This window comes from Bos indicus x Bos taurus, chromosome X (assembly GCF_003369695.1).
Source record: "Bos indicus x Bos taurus breed Angus x Brahman F1 hybrid chromosome X, Bos_hybrid_MaternalHap_v2.0, whole genome shotgun sequence".
Classification (NCBI taxonomy): Eukaryota; Metazoa; Chordata; class Mammalia; order Artiodactyla; family Bovidae; genus Bos; species Bos indicus x Bos taurus.
In genome coordinates, this window is record NC_040105.1 from 120,445,967 (window position 1) to 120,464,783 (window position 18,817).

Below are 18,817 nucleotides of genomic sequence, written 5' to 3' on the forward strand. Positions count from 1 at the left end.
TTTCCTGTAAGGATTAAAGAAAACAATGTACATCAAACAGAATTCATCACAGTACCCAAAGCACAATAACAGGTTATAAACAGTGGTTTCCCTGGTGGCTCACACGGTAAAGAATCTGCCTGCGGTATGGGAGACCTGGGTTTAATCCCTAGGCTGGAAAGATCTCCTGCAGAAGGAAATGTCAACTCACTCCAGAATTCTTGCCTGGAGAATTCCATGAACAGAGAAACCTGGCGGGCTATAGTCCATGGGGTCACAAAGAGTCGGACACAACTGAGTGACTGACCCACACAGATAAACTGTAGCTGTATTATTATTATCATATCTCAAATCATAACTATCCATCCTTCCATGACTCAGCTAGTAGTTTTGGGTGCTCTCCAAATAGTCAGCACTGTAATTTTTTCTGACTGCATTTCTAGAAAACCAGAAAGGTCAAGCTCTTGAAAGAAAGGACAAACTTGGACTGATAAATGAGAGTTACCTGTTTTAATCTCTTATTTTGAATGACAGGAAGATAATGGGAATTGGTCTCATGGTTGGGTTTCTGCAATGATACTTTATTTACTATTAATATTTGGGACCCAAATAGAAACATAGTATTGATTAAGAACATGGCTCTTGCAAGCTGCAAAACATACCAGTTTGGGACATCTTGATAAAATCATTTGTAGAAAAATAGAATTAATTTGTTAAAGTTCAGGGCCATATTCATGAGTTAGTTTGCTCTCCAAACCTGGGTGACTGTGATAGAAATTAAGCTACCACTTTTCGTTTAAATATATGTTTATGTAAGATTTTATTTTGAAAGAATAGTTGGCCTCTACAGCTGGAGTTATATATTATAGTGCCTTGTGTTTGATGTAGAATGTTCTTGTCAATAAGCTGAAAAAAGAGTCCAAAGGCTACGTGTCTCTTTCAAGCTCCATAACCACTTTCTGAATGATGCTGGATAACTCATTTCACCTTTCTTTGGCCCAGTTTCCTCATCTGTCAAGAGGCTGATAATGCCACCTCTCTCCTTCCAAGTGCGGTTAAAGGAGTTAATTAGATGTAGAACCAGCATGTGCCAGTATCTAGGCAGAGCTTTTATTTTCTCTGATTCTAAATCTGGGTTAGTTTGTTCAGTTGGTTAGATCCTAGTGATAATGAGGGACATGACAAGTTGTCTGCACAGAGGGGAACACTGCACTGTGCTATAAAGCTACAACTGAACCCTTCCCCATCTGTTAAATGTGTCTTCAATCACAAAGGCTAAGGAGGACCAGCTGAGAGAGCCCAGATGCTCTAGCGTCATGTAGTACAAACAGCAAAGGCACCTGAAATCATGGCAGCTCTGTCCTGATTAGCTGTGGGATTCTGAGTAAGTCACTATCCTCTATGGCTCTCAGCCCTTTCATCAGCAAAATGAAGACAAAAGTACCCCCTATACTTGGATTGTTTCTGTATTAAAATGAGATAAAGTCTGTGAAGAACCTTGTGGTGTTTCCTCTGGCATCTGAGGATGCCTGACAATTGATGTTTCTCCCCTGTCCAGGATTTAATATTATCTGCTACCCTATCAAGAACGCACTTTGGGCTTTTCCTCATTATGATTATTGATATGTTGATAGTACCACCTGTAAGGTAGTTATATGAATATTAATAGAGATTAAGCATCATTGTGAAAGGTTGTTGTTGAACTACGAAAGATGCTGTGATTCTTGGCCTCCAGAGGGGAATTCAATCCAGGGCCAGAGACAAGGCTTGATCACTCAAAGCTTTTGTGTAATAAAGTTTTATTAATGTATAAAAGAGATAGAGAAAGCTTCTGACATAGACATCGGAAGGGGGCAGAAAGAGTACCCCCCTGCTAGTCTTCAGCCGGATGTTATATAGCTGCTAGCAGTCTGCTAATTAGAGAAAGGAAATGTCTCAAAATTCCAAGAATGGCACCAGGCCCCTCACCCACAACATGCATTGAGATAACATTGGCAACAGGTGAGTCATCCCGGGCCATAAAACTATTGACATGAATCCTGAAGAAAGGCATATTTCCACACAAATATATATAGTTTCCTTAACATAGATTAGGAGAACAATGTATGAGTATAACACACTGGTTTGTCAAGTCTGTTTTGAGCCCTTAGGAAGAACTGACTTGAAGACTGAGCCTAGGGTAAGTACATAGTACATTAACATAGCTTAAGACAAACATTTCCATAAGAAAAATGCATTGGTTAGCTCATGGTTTGAGAAAAGTTCAGGTGGAACTAGGTGTCATTATGGCAACACAAAATTTTAAGAGAAACCTCTTTTTAGATTTGTATAGAGAAAGGAAGAAAATATAACACTAATTTGTTTCCTCCTGCTGCTTAAGAGAGAAATAAAATATGTGAACCTTGCAGCCTACTTCCTCCGTTTGGAGACCTCTGGCCTTCCTGCCTGTTACCCTCTCAATTGAATATCATCCAAATTCTTAAAGAGAAAAGTCAGGGGGATTCCAACCCTTACATGTTTCAGAAATAAATAACATCTAAAAAAGTTAAAAAGAAATAAAAAATAGAGAGAAACATAATTGTTTCTTAGTATTCTACAAGGTAACTTGCATTTTCCCCTTTTCTGTGGGAAGAAATCGGTGAAGAGTGACTGACTGTCTTTAGTAACTCTGCCCATTCTGCTTGGTGAGATGGATGCCACCAGTTTCCAGCAGTAATCTCATTGTTATTGCAGTCTCCCATCAATTATCCCATCTTCCCTAGTGGCTCAGGTGGCAAAGAGTCTGCTTGCAATGTGGGAGACTGGGGTTCAATCCCTGGATTGGGAAGATCCCCTAGAGGAGGAAATGGCAACCCACTCCAGGACTCTTGCCTGCTGAATTCCAAGTACAGAGGAGCCTAGTGGGCTACAGTCCATGGGGTCACAAAGAATTGGACATGACTGAGTGACTAACGCTAAACTAGATCAACTATCCCAACAAATGTGAGAGACTACTAGCAGAAATAACACAATTGATTAAATAATCTGTTTAGACTTTGTGCATTTCTGTTGGACTGACTAAGTCCCAGACACCTCACTAAAGATGACAGACTCAGGGAATCCAGCCAAAGCTGACAAGAAGGAAGGACTTGGGGTGATGAATTCTAATCTTTTCCTCTTTCCCTGCTTTATATGACTCCCTGAGGGTCTACCTTTGTGTCATTATCCTAGAAGCCTACAGGAGCAAACTCAACCTCCTATTCATCTTGATTCAGAGAGTATTTATGAAATTATTTACACTGGTAAAACGAGAAAAACAGGAACCAGTGAACATTGTGAGCTGTGCTGAAAAGGAATTGGCCTATGAAATGACAAGAGGGAAGGAGTACAAGCAGACAAGCATTAAAGGCTGTTGAATCAGTAACAAAACTCACATCAGAGCCTGTCTTCCTGACTTTATACCAGTATTCTTACAGAGTTACAGTAGCGTGGGGAAAATGATATAGGCTTTGTAAAGATCTGACAAACCTTAGGGCAAATGCTTATTCTCCTATTCTTTGCTGTGTGACCTTGGGCAAGTTACCTGACCTCTCTGATGGTTAGTTTTCATATCCAAAAAATGGACCCTATGAAATTAGAAACTGCATCTAAAGTACCTGGACAAAAAGATTTTTAAAACTTTAAAGGAAATGCAGGATAAGATGGTTCATGTAACTCTCAGACAGTCTGCACTGTTCATGTCACCTTATCCCTGGAAGTCTCTAAATATAACACTCTGGCATCAAAAGTAGCTGCATCTCTTAGAAGCCACATTACATTTAATCAAAGTGTGATGTTGCATCTGTCAGATATAATAGACATAAGATACTGCCCACACCACAAATACGTGGATTGACCTAAGTTACAGCTTTTATTAAATGCTGTTTGCTGTCTAAATACACTTAAAGGAACTGTTAATGGGAAGCTTTTGCTTTTTTTCCTTTAAAAATATTTGCAGGAGTACAAGCAATCCAAAAACACAAAATGCTTTTATTTGTCAAAGTGCCCTCTTCTAATCAAGCTGATTTTCCCTTGCCTCTGAATTGAAATGACAAGCACAGGTCTCTCCCAGGTATTTGGCACCTCTTGTGATTTTTTTTCTTCATGTCAAAATGACAGACTCATAATTACCAGGGCTACTTGATCTTTTCTTGTAGCAATTCATGGTGACATTTTTTCCTCATATCATTCTTCCCAAGTCATTATTTAGTGTTCAGTCAGAAATGAGGATGGAGAAGGCAATGGCACCCCACTCCAGTACTCTTGCCTTGAAAATCTCATGGATGGAGGAGCTTGGTAGGCCATGGGGTCACACAGAGTCGGACACGGCTAAAGCAACATAGCAGCAGCAGCAGCAGAAGTGAAGAGCAGGGCTCGGCTTAAGAGTTTTTACCTTGTTGCTTTGCAGCTTTTTTTTAATCAGTCAAACACATGTGGTTCATTGGTAAGACCAATGATATTGTTGTAGCCGTGTGTTCCAGGAAACAAACTTACTCAGAAGGACAATGCAGAGAGTGGAGTGCAGTTTATTACACCAGTGGGCCCAAGGCAGAGTCTCCTCTTTGCCAAGGACCCTGACCAGTCTTTGTGAAAACCTTATATACCCTAATTATATAAGGTTCCCTGAAACTAGTCTCAACAAAGGAAAAAGAAAGATACAATCAAAGTTAACCCGTGATTCATATGCCTTAAGCCTAGGTAGTTGCTGCTGCTAAGTTGCTTCAGTCGTGTCCTACTCTGTGCGACCTCATAGACGGCAGCCCACTAGGCTCCCCCATCCCTGGGATTCTCCAGGCAACAACACTGGAGTGGGTTGCCATTTCCTTCTCCAATGCATGAAAGTGAAAAGTGAAAGTGAAGGCACTCAGTCATGTCCGACCCTCAGCCACCCCATGGACTGCAGCCTACCAGCCTTCTCCATCCATGGGATTTTCCAGGCAAGAGTACTGGAGTGGGGTGCCATTGCCTTCTCTGAAGCCTAGGTAGTTAACAGTGGATAATTATCAATAGGCTTGTGGTCATACCCCAATAAGCATAATAGAATGTATGATTCTATTCGGTTACACAGATAATTAGGGTATTCTTTTAGGCATGGAGTTGCCTTGATAGTTCTGTTCTGTGGACCTTGCATTTAAAATGTATTATGAACTTTGTAACCCAAAGGTTGGTGTCGTTCTCCCAGATTGGCGGTCGGAGAGCCAGGGTGTAATATATCTTTATGAATGATGCTCATATTATGAGTTAAGAGCATCAAGAGGGGGGAATGAAGGAGGAAACAGAACAGACTCTATGTTGAAAGCAGGACTCCATCTTGGGCCAGACTGTGGACTTTGAGCTATATGCCCAGTATCTATGGAAACGACATACCAACTGGAAAACCAGGCCCCTGGAAGGAAGAGCCCCAGAGCTCTCCATAGCCTAAAAGAATACCCTAATTATCTGTGTAAGCAAAGAGAATCATACATTCTATTTTGCTTATTGCGGTACGACCACAAGCTTATTGATAATTGTCCACTGTTAACTACCTAGGCTTACAGCATATGAATCACGGGTTAACTTTGATTGTATCTTTATTTTTCCTTTGTTGAGACTAGTTTCAGGGAACCTTTTACACTTAGGGTATATAAGGTTTTCACAAAGACTGGTCGGGGTCCTTGGCACAAAGGAGACTCTGCCTTGGGCCTGCTGGTGTAATAAATTGCACTCCACTGTCCGCATTGTCCTTCTGAGTGAGTTTGTTTCCTGGAACGCATGGTTACAACAATATATTTCGTTCATTTTTCAAAGATTATTGTCATCTCTATCATGACCATTCTAGCTGTATTTATGAACCCAGCTCCTATAGAGGGAGACTTTCCTGGTGGCTCAGATGGTAAAGCATCTGTCTACAATGCGGGACACCCAGGTTCAATCCCTGGGTCAGGAAGATCCCCTGGAGAAGGAAATGGCAACCCACTCCAGTACTCTTGCCTGGAAAATCCCATGGACGGAGGAGCCTGGTAGGCTGCAGTCTATGGGTTCACAAGGAGTCAGATACAACTGAGCGACTCCACTTCCACTTCCTATCAAGGGACAAATTGTAACCCATTCAGGACTCAAAAGTGTAATTCGATTGTAGGTGTGCAGTGAAGCAAGATGAAGAGCGTACACAACAACCTCGGATGCTAAGTTAGGAAACATGTGGAAGTGTTTCTTGCTAAGCATTTACATTATCAACATTTCTAAGGCTGCCTACCAGAATCCATTCTTTCAATGCTGCTTTCCTGATGAAAAGGAACACAATATATTCTAATATATCCTATGCTATTTGTGAGGAAAATGGGTTTTGACTTGTTATCAAGCACTCCTTACTGATCTGATCTTTGGAGATTTTCTTCAAATAAATGAATTTGCTTTCCATGAGATAAAACAGCAGATCTAAGCATTTTCAATGGACTTTGATTTAAAGAACTATTCATCTGTGTGTGGTTTTATCTATTTCATTTTTATATTTTAAAATAATATTTCAAAGCTAAAGACACCTTAGGATCCAAGTGCAATCAAAAATAGCATTGAACTCTTTCAAACACCCAGCAGCAATGTGATCCACAAGAGCGGTGGCTTCACTCTGCGTGTTGGCTTCAGGGAGACAATTGTGGTAGTTGACTAGCATATTTAGTCATTACCTCTTCTCAAACTTTTATTAATCCTAAATGGGAAAAATCAAAGAATATGAGCATTTTAAAGGCTTTCAATGCATTTTGTCATGTTTTCCCCAGAAATGATTAGTTGACATTCCTCTAAGCAATCTAGGATAGTGCCCTTCTCATGTCTCTTTTGGCAAAATGGTGTGCTTATTTTTAACTAATTTTTATATGAAAGATATATTCTTACAATTTCAATTTATATCCCTTTGGCTGTTACAACTCATATTACACTCATAATAACAATTTGCTTCTCTTGTTCTGTAAATTCTCTCCATTTCCTGTCCTACTCTGCAACTCCTGCCAAGGGCAACTAAACATATCCTCAGTCTAAGGAGCAGAAAATCTCACCATTATCCCTTCTTGAGGCTGCATTTAGCTAAAATTAAAATTCACTGAGAAAAACAATGGAGACAGGACCCCCAATTCATGAGTCCACAGACTCTAAAACAGCTGTGCTGTTTTGGCAGTTTGTATGCTCCCTTTCTCAGACCTGTGGAGAGTGCCAAAGTACTTAGGCTGATCTGCTAATAACTTGCCTGCTTCTTAAGCACTGTTCACAAAAGGGCTTGTCCCTTTTATTTTTTGAGTAGTTCAAATGCACTAAAAGCACACATTTGAAAGCAGGTCATTTTAAAACACACATAGCCTAGAGTAATTTTCTTGCAACTGGTCTCATGTGGAGAAGACAAGAAAAATGCACAAGCCGATTAGTTGCTAAAAGAAAAATGTTCGCCACTTCGACGGGTAAATACTTACCATCTTAAAGTGTATTTTGTAGTGAAACAGAATTCAAACATATCAGAAAGCAGATATTTTAATGTATTATTTGTTGATATATAGTATTTACAAATCATTCGCCAGTGGGTATGTATCTTATGTCAATCATTTTTCTAGATCCTGTGGAGTTTCTTGAGGCTTTATCTTAGTTTTGCAAATGAAAAGTCTTTTATTTGAGAAGCAGCCTACTGGAAGACCTTTCAGCGCTCATGGAATTTGAAAATCCAGCAGGTAATTAGCTATTTTGTTGGTCTTATCCTATTGGCCACAAAAGACCAAGTGACTCTACCTGGAGAAATAATCTTGATTATTTGGGTCTTATTAGCATGACAGGCATAAACCCACTTCAGCTGTCACTTATGGCACATTCTTATCTTTCATAATTGGTATTCTTTGCTAACATGAGGTAGGTAGAGATTAGTTTCTCTGGGAAATAGGTCTATTTCATCTCAGGAAAATGTTAGGTATCTGGAGAAAAATATAACTAGAAAACATAAGACGTCATTAGTTACATTCGAAAAACAATGTAAGATTTGTTTTTAATTTTATAATGTAATTATTTCGGTTGTAAATATTGGGAACTATATTTATTCAAGAATCTTTGAAACACATTTGTGTTTATATATGAGAAGTTAAAGAAATATTGATCTAGATAATTCAGGCCATACATGTTTGAGATACACTGGCTTTTGAAACAAACATGATGGCATAGCAGGAGTTCAATTTTGGCTTCCATTCATTCTGTACATTTCAACCAATGCAAAAGATCAACTATTGTGAATAAACAGTCCATTCTATCAAATGTTTGATGGAAGGATTAGTGATGGTAAATCTTACAGAATTGACTGCTAATTTTGTCTTTAAGTAGCTTTAGTGAAGATCTAGGATTCCTAAAAGGTTTTGTACTCTTTGTGTGATGGGACTGAAACAAGATATTTCCCCATTAGAATTCTACAATATGCCACTAATAATTATTGTACTATTTCATTTTTTCGTAATGATTTAATACAAAATGTATTCTGTATTCTAAATAACTAACAAAGTAGCTAAATGTACATTTTTGTACTGTCTCTATTCTATTTGCCAATGCCTTTTATATTATCTCTCATTGATAACAGAGAGACCTAATTCTCTTCACTGATTCATATGCTATAATTTCAGATAGACAAATCAGAAATTTACCATCTGTCAGGCCACAGAGAGTGAAAACATAGTACACATATAGGAGCCCTATATATATTTGTTGAATTAACAACAACAACAACAACAAAAAAAAACAAGGAGAGACAAAAAGAAATGAATTCTGTTCTTTATTACCAAGAAACAGAAAGTATTAAGCTTGTTCTTTATATGGTTTATGTCTCCTATAAATTGTATTTTCAGAGCTCTAAGTCGTCTCTCCCTGGTTCACTTTCTGAAAAGTGATTACCATCTTTAACTTATTAAGATGTACATTTTGTTGATCACTGAATAATCAGAAAGGTATAAACATTGCTCTCTTTCAAGTAATAAATACATGTCTATTACTTTTAGCATTCTTTCTGATCATGTTGGTTGCACAATGTATTCTGTCCACTAGGGAATTTTGTCTTGCCTAATTTTGCCTCTGGATACTGTGCAGATGGCATGATACTTATTATGTTGATTGATTTTGAAAATATTGCCACATGGGGATGTGACTTTTTTTTTTTTTTTTTTGAGAACTTCTCACTCCCAAGGAAAGAGAGGCAGCAGGGATTCAGTGGTTGTACCCAAAGCAACATCACAAATCCTATTAAAAGTTAAAAGAATCAATGACATGTTTGAGCAGGAACAATATCCTGCTCCTTAAGGAGCAGGCAAGATTCCTTAACCCTTGCTTTTAAAATCCAGACAGAAAGTGTTCTCCTACCAGGCTACAATGTTGCTGGAAAGTCAAATTGCAAGAGAACATATGTAACCTGGGCCTGTCAGGAGAAGACCTTCCCCTCTCTCTCACCCAGCCCTCTGCTCCCTGTGATATTCTTAGTAAAAAGGAAAGTAGCCTACTATCCTAAACCTAGTTCTATGCCACTGTTTTCTCTCCCCAATAAATGTAATCACAGTTCATCCAACTGAAAGCAAGAAATCTAGAAGATTTCCCAGTTATCTCTCTCTCCCTCACCAATTCTCCTTAACCAATTAAGAGATAATAACTACAGACTATGATTCCTAACTACTTTCCAAGTCAGATACTTCTCTATGTTAATCATCTTCTCTAATTGAAGCAACAGTTATTATTCATCTGGACTAACGCAATAGACTCTTAACAAGTCTCTTTCCTTCCACTCTTATACATCTCTAACTCATTAGCCATATTTCATCTTAAAAAATAACAGGTACAATTCATCCAATGTTTCTAATCTGGAAGAACGTCATCACCTTCATCAAGTTGTACAAGTCAGAAATCCTGGAGTCTCTCTTTATACCTGATGCTTTCTCACCCATCCATAGTCAATTTGTCATTAGGTATTAGTGACTTTTACCCCAAAATATATAGCACATTTATTTATTTATTTTAATTTCTACCACTATCTCCCTAGTCTGAGTCACATAATCTCTTGCATGATCTAATATAATAGTCGCTAATCTGTTCTGCCTCACTCTTGTCTTGCTTTTCATCAATCTATTCCTCAGGTAAGTTCCAGAATACTCTGTAGGATGTAAATCATATTACAAAGAGAAAAATAAGAACTTTACAATGGAGAAACCCAGTAGTTACCACTTTAGCCAGGTAATCAAGGTTAATATAATCAGTGTGAAAACAGATCAACATCATGAACCTGCTGATATTTTTGCACTGACGTGGGCACAATGTTATTTTGTGATATTCTGGTTAAAAAATACATAACCAAATCTAATTATGAGGAAACATTAGACAAATGCAAAATGAGAAATGGTCTAAAAATTAATTGACCAGTATTCTTGAAAAATGTCAATATCACAAAAGGCAAAGAATCACTGAGGAACTCTATTAAAATGCAGAAGACTAAAACAGACATCCAGTTAAGAAACTTGTTCTACTGGGTCCTATATAATCTAGTCTCTGACTGGTGGTCCAGTGGTTAGGACTCTACACTTTCACTGCTAAGGGCATGGGTTCAATCACTGGTTGGGGAACTAAGATCCCACAAGCTGTGTGGTATAGCCAAATAATAATAATAATGATAATAATAATAAGTTAAAAAATAATACTGTAATAACCAACTTTGTCCATAAGTCTCTTCATTTTTATTTCTCTTGAAAGTACTCCTAAAATGCAGCAAGATTACATTAAATGGTATGGATATTTTAAATATTTTTGATATGTAGTGTCATACTGTGTCCCACAAATATTTTCCAAATTTATAGTCTCCATCTGTTATTTAAGCTTGTATGTAAATTGGACTTACTATTGTCCTCAAAGTGATACTTTCTATTTTTATTACTGAAAATCACATTGTATGCTGTTTTCACTCAAATTTCTGTATTATAAATGAACTACAATTTTTTTCTTTATAATTATTAGATCTGGGTCTACACTGCCATTTTTTCTAGGGGTAGGTTCCTTAACATCCTCATATTTAAAAGGTCACTGAAAAACCCATAACTTAGGCTACAATTAATCATTTTCCCTTCCCTTATTTTTCTATGTGTTATATATTTCTAAAGAGAGCAAATATTCTTGTTTGATTTGACCACTTTATTTACAGTCTTTCAAATTCTTAAAGATTCTATCAGAAAGCTTTACTGAATTTCAAGGAACTGGTGAAAATAGTCACTTGTCCTTTACAAATATAAATTATTTGGGGCTTCTGCACAGACTTCCATTACTGCTTGAATTTTGGGGCCACTGATCTTTGGATATCAATCTTAATTGAGCTTTTGGAAAACTTACAGAGGACTTTGTGTAATCAAAGTCCTTATCATCCTGAATTCTATTTATGTTGCTTCATGGTTTTAAAATATTATATACTGGAACTTGCCAGCCAATATTTAAGTAGAAAAAAACATTATCATCAGCTAAGTGGGTCTGTAATTTGAAGGTTCCTCTCATTGTGGTCTTTCATAATAGACCACAAAAGACTGATGTTTTTAAAATTGGTATAGTTCAGTTGCTCAGTCATGTCTGACTTTTTGTGACCCCATGAACCTCAGCATGTCAGGCCTCCCTGTCCATCACCAACTGCTGGAGTCCACCCAAACCCATGTCCATTGAGACAGTGATACCATCCAACCACCTCATCCTTTGTTGTCCCCTTCTCCGCCTGCCCTCAATCTTTCCCAGCATCAGTGTCTTTTCAAATGAGTCAGCTCTTTGCATCAGGTGGCCAAAATATTGGCGTTTCAGCTTCAAATCAGTCCTTCCAATGAACACCCAGGACTGATCTCCTTTAGGATGGACTGGTTGGATCTCCTTGCAGGCCAAGAGACTCTCAAGAGTCTTCCCCAATGCCACAGTTCAAAAGCATCAATTCTTCTGTGTTCAGCTTTCTTTATAGTCCAACTCTCACATCCATTCATGACTACTGGAAAAACTATAGCCTTGACTAGATGTACATTTGTTGACAAAATAACATTTCTGCTTTTTAATATGCTGTCTAGGTTGGTCATAGCTTTCCGTCCAAGGAGTAAGCGTCTTTTAATTTCATGGCTGCAGTCACCATCTGCTGTGATTTGGGAGCCCCCAAAAATAAAGTCTCTCACTGTTTCCACTGTTTCCACAACTATTTTCCATGAAATGATGGGACCGGATACCATGATCTTAGTTTGTTTTCTGAATGCTGAGCTTTAAGCCAAAGTTTTCACTCTCCTCTTTCACTTTCATCAAGAGGCTCTTTAATTCTTCTTCACTTTCTGCCATAAGTGTGGTGTCATCTGCATATCTGAGGTTACAATATTTCTCCTGGCAATCTTGATTCCAGATTGTGCTTCTTCCAGGCCAGCATTTTGCATGATGTACTCTACATATAAGTTAAATAAGTAGGGTAACAATATACAGCTTCAACTTACTTCTTTCCCAATTTTGAACCAGTCCATTGCTCCATGTCCAGTTCTAACTGTTGCTTCCTGACCTGCATGCAGGTTTCTCAAGAGGCGGGGCAGATGGTCTGGTATTCCCATCTCTTTCAGAATTTTGCAGTTTATTGTGATCCACACAGTCAAAGGCTTTGGCATAGTCAAGAAAGCAGAAATAGATATTTTTCTGGAACCCTCTTGCTTTTTCTATGATCCAGCTGATGTTGGCAATTTGATCTCTGGTTCCTCTGCCTTTTTTAAAATGAGCTTGAACATCTGGATGTTCACGGTTCACATAATGCTGAAGCCTGGCTTGGAGAATTTTGAGCATTATTTTGCTAGTGTGTGAGATGAGTGCAATTCTGAGGTAGTTCGAGCATTCTTTGGCATTGCCTTTCTTTGGGATTGGCATGAAAACGGACCTTTTCCAGTCCTGTGGCCACTGCTGAGTTTTCCAAATTTGCTGGCATATTGAGTGCAGCACTTTCACAGCATCATCTTTTAGGATTTGAAATAGGTCAACTGGAATTCCATCACCTCCACTAGCTTTGTTCATAGTGATGCTTCCTAAGGCCCACTTGACCTCACATTCCAGGATGTCTGGCTCTATGTGAGTGATCACACCATCGTGATTATCTGGGTCCTGAAGATTTTTCTTGTATAGTTCTTCTGTGTATTCTTGCCACCTCTTCTTAATATCTTCTGCTTCTGTTAGGTCGATATCATTTCTGTCCTTTATTGAGCCCATCTTTGCATGAAATGTTCCCTTGCTATCTCTAATTTTCTTGAAGAGATCTCTAGTCTCCCATTCTGTTGTTTTCCTCTATTTTTTGCATTGATTGCTGAGGAAGGCTTTCTTATCTCTCCTTGCTATTCTTTGGAACTCTGCAATCAAATGGGTATATCTTTCCTTTTCTCCTTTGCGTTTTGCTTCTCTCCTTTTCAGCTATTTGTAAGGCCTCCTCAGACAGCCATTTTGCTTTTTTGCATTTCTTTTTCTTGGGGATGGTCTTGATTCCTGTCTCCTGTACAATGTCATGAACCTCCGTCCATAGTTCATCAGGCATTCTGTATAGAGGATCATTTTTTTAGTAATAGGAATAGCAAACAAGTTTCACCTCTTTTGTGAATTCCAATCAATTGTCATTAGCTTCTTAGTGCAGAGGACTGATCAGGATTCTGAGACATTGTCAAGTCTCATTGAAAAAGATAGTCATAATTGATCAACAATGCCAATTACAGTTAGGTGTGTGTGAGTGTGTGTGTTTATGTGTGATAAAAGTTCTTTTATGTGTGACAAAAAGTACTTTTTTTTCCTGAACTATAGTTAACCAAGTATGAAAATACCATCTCTTAAAGTATTTTAATTATAAGTAATGCTGGATTATGCATTTAGAAGTCTACCACGTCATGCCTTTCCCTTCACATGGCACTTAGTTTATGTTCAATTATTATTGAATGGATGTGTACTTTTGCTTGCAAAATATAGTCCAGAGGGAACTTGTAGGCAATGTAATTCTACATATGAGGGAATATAGATTTAAAATGGGTTCACAAACAATCAAGGGATATCATTGATGTTTTGATGATTCTATATTATTTTACAATAATCACAAAATTAAACCACTCTAAATACCACTTGGATTTGTAAGGATACTTAAACTGCCCACTGAGTGTGCTAAACATGGAGTAAGCTGAGGTTGCCTCTCCTGTACTGTCCTGGATTATAAACCACATTACCTTTAAACAATATTGTCTAAATACTTATTTCATATACAGAAGTAGATTTTTTTTCTATGTTTCTTTGTTTTGAAACAAGGAAAAAACAAGACATAGGATTGTTTGATGTTACCAGTAGGGGAGAACAAAAGCAAATTTGAAAGAGGCCATTGTGCTTTTCTTTCTGAAGCATTAACACAGGAAAGGAAAGGGGATGAGGAAGGTGGATTAGAGAAATAAAGCCTTTTCAAGAATTGAGATTTTTGAGTTTATTGTAAAAACTTAGCCAGGTCAAATGCCTAAGGACAGAACTAAATGAAAATAAATGGAGACTTCAGTAATTGGATTCATATCAAATAATAATAAAGTAGAAATTAAAACAATATTAAGCAGTATTCCCTTGAAGAAATGATAAAACAATAAGAACCAAACACCCATTATTCAGAGTGAGTTATAAATTTCAAGGAGGGGATATTTTCTATGTGCTAATAAACTTGGAATAATAAAATGAATAAGTTAGAATGTGAGAGAGATTTATTGATGGCTGGTGTCAATGTTTGGTAAAACTTAAAGGAAGCTACTGGTTTATAGCATGCAGACAGGCAACAAATTGTCTTCAAATGTAAGATATGGAGGAAAGCAATATATTTAGCATTGAGGTTAAGATAGGAGACTTCTGAGTTGAAACTTTGCCTCTACCATTTAATAGCTCTGTGACTTCTTATCCCCAATTTTTCATTTGTAAATGGGCTATGTAGAGATGTTTCAGGAATACATGAGTTAATACATAGCAGGTATTTAGAACAGTGCCTGGAATGTGGCAAATGATCTATAAAGAAAAACAATACCCCTCCCCCTCTAACACACTATCACCCTCCCATGCTTAGTCTCTAGAGTAGCTTCTTCTAAAATGTTCATAAATACTGGAAGTTTGGAAAAGTGACAAATGTGATATGAACAAATAAGATTGTTTCTGACTCATTATAATATCCCTTTGACAGCTGAAGAAAAGCTCAGAGATGTAAGTATGGTTTGCCGACAGTCACATAGCTTGAAAGTGAAGTGAAAGTGAAGTCGCTCAGTCTTGTCAGACTCTTTGTGACCCCATGGACTGTAGCCTATCAGGCTCCTCCATCCATGGGATTTTCCAGGCAAGAGTGCTGGAGTGGATTGCCATTTCCTTCTCTAGGGGATCTTCCCGACCCAGGGATTGAACCCGGGACTCCCTCATTGAAGGCAGATGCTTTACCGTCTGAGCCACCAGGGAAGCCCTTGAAAGTAGCATATGTCAATTTTGAAACTGTATCTGACACTCAGACTCAAACTCCACACAGTCTACCATGCTTTCTGTTTCTCTTGTCCTTTCAGTTCACTGTGAAAGAGTGTTGCTCAGTCATGGAGGTCAATCCAAATAGTGCTCATGTACGTGCTCAGTCACCAGGGAAATACCAGAGGCTCATTATGCTTTAAAAAATATATATTTTTTGTGATGTACACACCAGTGGATAGTAATATCCAGAGAAGAGAGCAGTAACCTAAAGATGAGAGGAAGTATATTGTCAGATTTTTCTTTTCCTTTGCTGCTTCCTGCTCTCAGCCAGGCTTCCCAGGTGGCTCTAGTGGTAAAGAACCTGCCTGCCAATGCAGGACACCAGGGTTGAGAAGATCCCCTGGAGGATGACTTAGCAACCCACTCCAATATTCTTGCCTGGAGAATCCCATGGACAGAGGAGCCCGGCGGGCTTCAGTCCAGAGGGTTGCAAAGAGTCAGACATGATTGAAGTGACTTAGCACACATCCTTGGAATGCCTCCCCTAGTTCACTGAGGCTATTAGCTGTTGTCCTTTAGTCATGGGTGGCACCCCAGATGTGTCTTCCCTCCCCTACTCATAAACTTGCATTTGGATCTGACACTGTATCCCACTCACTACTGCGGTCATCATCCCAGGTGATGCTATTGTATCTCTAGTGGTATAGTAGTGGTCAGTCAGTTCAGTTGCTCAGTCATGTCTGACTCTTTGCAACCCCATGGACTGCAGCACGCCAGACTTCCCTATCCATCACCAACTTCTGGAGCTTGCTTAAAATCATGTCCATCGAATCGGTGATGCCATCCAACCATCTCATCCTCTGTCGTCCCCTTTTCCTCCTGCCTTCAAATCTTTCCCAGCATCAGGGTCTTCTCCAATGAGTCAGTTCTTCACATCAGATGGCCAAAGTATTGGAATTAGGTAGTAGTGGTGGCAGCAGCCAAAACCAAAGCGTCGTTCAGTTGACAATTCTCTTCTCACATGTTCTAGTACTTTCTGTTTCAGTATTCAGCCTCTCTTGTCTCTTCATGATGGTATGCTCAACTACAGAAAGGATGTTCTTGAATATGCACACTGAATAAGTTGTATGATGGTAAAATGCCCAGCTACATTTAGGTGATCTTCACCATTTAAGGAATAAGGTGAAAACAGATTTAGGGAAGGAGAGCATATGGATGGGAATGGCAAACTCTAAATTCCAGTCACAGATCACTCATGTATTGAGTACACAGGTGATCAAAGTTAATTATTCTCCCCTTCTCCTAATGTAAAATGATTCCTTCTAATATAATTAGGGTTTTCCTAATGAAAAATGGAAATCCCAACACCCAACTTAACATCCTGAAAATTTTGTTGTATGGATCCACTAGATGAATTATAAAGAATAATACACCTATAAAGTGTGTGATTGTTGAAAAAGTGTTTATTCCTGTTCTCTAAGAGTGTTTTGAGAATAGAAGAGCAGTTTATTTCTTCCTACCAGCCCATAGGCTGCTTTTTTTTCCAAAAAAATTATAATGCATATAAAAATTGTATCTTGGACTCCTAAGTGGAAGTTGAGGAAGAAACAGGCAACTTGGAGGACCAGAAATAAGATCAATTTTTAATCAGTGCTTGCTTTTTCTCCAAAGACTACTAATGCTATGTTATTACTATTCACAAGTCTCCTAGGAGAAAATACAATTTCTATGGGTAATTAAAAAGAGAATTGTCAAATAAAGAGGAAAAAAGAAAGGTTGAGGAAATTCGCAATGAAACTAATTGGACTACCTGAGTAGGCAGAAATGGAAGGTGATAGACAAAGGAAGCTTTTTTAAATAGGAAAAAATGTGATCTTGGTTGACCTTCTGTTAACTAAATTATGCTTCTCTGAAATATTAGGTACATTGTCCTTTAATAAAATCCTCTGAGATATACTGTTTTTTCCTAATCTATCATGGAAGTCCTACATGTTTTTATTATTAACACATTTTTTTTCTTAACTGACAATAGGAGTAAAAAACTGCACATTTATTTAAGGAAATTTTTCTGAATGACTCTGAAAGTACAGCAGAATTTTCTCCAAAGCATTCCTGCATCACAAAAAACAAAATGACAAAACACATCAATAATATTGGTAACAATAACAAAGAGATCAATAGTCCTGAATTATCAGAAGTATATTCACTTTGCATTTCAGCTCTTCTCTAACTTTTGCATCTTTCTTAGGTTGGTTCAGATGAGCACATCCTTATAGATTATCATATAATTTCTTCTGAGCAATCTTAATATTCTTAAACTTAAGTTCAGTGAGGCTGTCAACCACAAAAGATATTCATTGGTATAAGAAGACTAGATTAATTAGACTTTCTGATGATAGATAATTTATGTCCACTAAGTATTAATATCACACTGCTTTAACTATGAGCTGTCAAAGAAGGAAATTAGAATACTCGCTAGCACCATACACAAAAATAAACTCAACATGGATTAAAGACTTAAATTTAAGGCCAGACACTATAAAACTCTTAGAGGAAATCATAGACAGAGCACTCTTTGGCATGACGCAACAAGATCTTTTTTGACCCACCTCCTAGAGTAATGAAAATACAAACAAAAATAAACAAATGGAATGTAATTAAACTTAAAAGCTTTTGTACAGTGAAGAAAGCCATAAACAAGATGAAAAGACAACTCTCAGAATGGGAGAAAATATTTGTGAATGAGGCAACTGACAAGGGTTTAATCTCCAAAATATACAAATAGCTCATGCAGTTCAATATCAAATTTAAAAAAAAAATCAACCCAGTGAAACAACAATGTGCAGAAGACCTAAATAAACATTTCTCCAAAGAAGACATATGGATGGCCAACAAACACCTGAAAAGATGCTCAACATCACTAATTATTGGGCTTTTTTTTGGTGGCTCAGCTGGTAAAGAATCAGCCTGCAATGGAGGAGACCAGAAATGCAAATAAAAACCACAATGAGGTATTACCTTACACCAGTCAGAATGGCCATTATCAAAAAATCTGCAAGCAATAAATGCAAGAAAGGATGTGAAGTAAAGGGATGCCACCTAGACTGTTGATGTTGAATGTAAATTGGTATAGCCACTATGGAGAACAGTTATGGAGATTCCTCAAAAAGCTAAAAATAGAAATTCCATATGACACAGCATTTCCAGTCCTGAGCATATACCCAGAGAAAACAATAATTCAAAAAGATACCTGCATCCCCAATTTTCATTGTAGCACCATTTACAATAGCTAGGACCTGGAAGCAGCCTCAATGCCCATGAACAGATTAATGGATAAAGAAGATGTGGTACA